At 38.1% G+C, this 1,898-nt stretch overlaps 1 pseudogene; it reads left to right on the forward strand.

Moving 5' to 3' along the window:
* Positions 1–244: 244 nt before the first annotated feature.
* Positions 245–343, forward strand: LOC132280333 (small nucleolar RNA R71; annotated as a pseudogene).
* The last annotated feature ends 1,555 nt before the right edge of the window (positions 344–1,898 follow it).

Below are 1,898 nucleotides of genomic sequence, written 5' to 3' on the forward strand. Positions count from 1 at the left end.
TTCGGCGGTTATTTCATTTGAATGGTCAACTTGATGTAAGCCAACACTCTTCCTACCTTGTGAATTTCTACCATTCTTGGATGATAGTGTTCTATGCAAAGAATTTTCACTCATACTTTCATAAAGACGCCACACGTCATCCTCATGCCTATCAATGTATGAGCCACCCATGGAAGCATCAACCATACCCTTATAATTGTCCGATAAGCTCTCAAAGAAATATTAAACTAATTGCCATTTGGACATGTCATGATGTGGACACTTCCTAAGCAATTCATTGAAGCGTTCCCATGCCTCATGAAACGTTTCTCCATCCCCATGTGAAAATTCTCGAATTGAAGTTCTCATGGCATTGATCTTAGAAACCGGATAGTACTTCTTCAAGAACTTTTGTTGCATTTTTGTCTAAGAAGTGATTGAAAAAGGCCTAAGATTGTTAAACCAATACTTTGCCTTATCTTTTAAGGTGAATGGAAAAAGTTTGAGTCCTAAAACCTCTTCCGGCATGTCCGTATATTTTACGGTGGAGCATATTTCAAGAAACTCATCCAAATGCTTGTAAGGTTCTTCGCTTGGAAGTCCATGATAGTTAGGAAGCATTTGAATGGTTTGTGGCTTAATTTCATAATGATGTGCTCTAAATGGAGGCAATTGGATGCATGTAGGTGCATTATATTCATTAGGCACATAATGGTCTCTTAAAACAAGAGGTGGATTAGCTACTTGAGGTGCAATATGAACACCTTGGTTTTGAATTCCTTGATTGATGATGGGAGGTTGTGGAGCATACATTGGCCTTGGCATTCCATATGGAACTTGGCTTTGTTGTTGTGGTGGTTGGTGAATGAATGGCCTTGGCATGCCTAATGGTACTTGTATGTTTTTATTGTGCATATTGGGATGAAGGATACTTTGTTGGTCTATGTCACCAAGGTCCTCAACATGATTATCGTTATGGTCATCCATTGATAGATGGGTTCTATTTGAACTTCCTCTTCCTCTAGGGTTTCTAACGATAGATTCAAGATGCAAATCAAGAGGGACAAGAGTTGGTCTTAATAAACGACGTCCATGCATGCACAATGCAAAACACAACAAATACAAAGAATGACAAACACTATGCCTTCACAACAATGCAATTAAACTTCTTCCACAAACACTTAATTCATACTCCCATGCTTTAACAACAATGATACAAGAACAATTAAAAATAAGCCTCCACGCGGGCCGATGATTTAACTAAGGGATTGAGTAAAGAAAGTCTCACAAAGGTCCTTTAGCACTTCAACTCCAAAAATAAAAGCTTAGCTTGGCAAATTTTTAGAATTTTTAGCTTTTTACTTTCTTTGCTTACTTAGCTTGAATGCTCCTTTGCTTGCTTCCTCTCCAACAATGCACCTAGTTAAGTAAGAACAACACAATAAGTAACCAAAAAGAAAAATAAAAAAAATAAAGTAAAGACATGATCAAAAGAGTACTAATCCTAATCAATTCCACAAATCCGACGTTGCTAAATCTAATCAATCCAGTCCCCAGCAACGGCACCAAAACTGGTACGGGCGTTTGCCGCATCACCGTCAAACTTGAGAGTATGAATTTTAAGGCGAGGGCCAAGAGTTTTACATTTATAGAAGCCACTACTACCTTTCACTATAAATATAGCTAGGGCGAGTAGGGATCGTCCCAAGGGATTGTGAGGATCGAACAATGTCGTGGAATCGTTATTAGGGCTAGTAGGTCGAGTGATCAAACAATTGGTTGGTTGGTTGATTAGATAACAACTAAATTAAACTAAGTGATAACAAAAGAATGCAATTAAGAGTAAGTAATAGAGAGAGAGATCTTGGGGTTTAGAGATCACCACCAAGCAATGCATTTCTATACCATTGACAAATGAC

Source organism: Cornus florida, unplaced genomic scaffold (genome assembly GCF_030987335.1).
Source record: "Cornus florida cultivar Cherokee Brave unplaced genomic scaffold, ASM3098733v1 CherokeeBrave_3.0.0_Hap2_Chr10, whole genome shotgun sequence".
NCBI classification, from domain to species: domain Eukaryota; kingdom Viridiplantae; phylum Streptophyta; class Magnoliopsida; order Cornales; family Cornaceae; genus Cornus; species Cornus florida.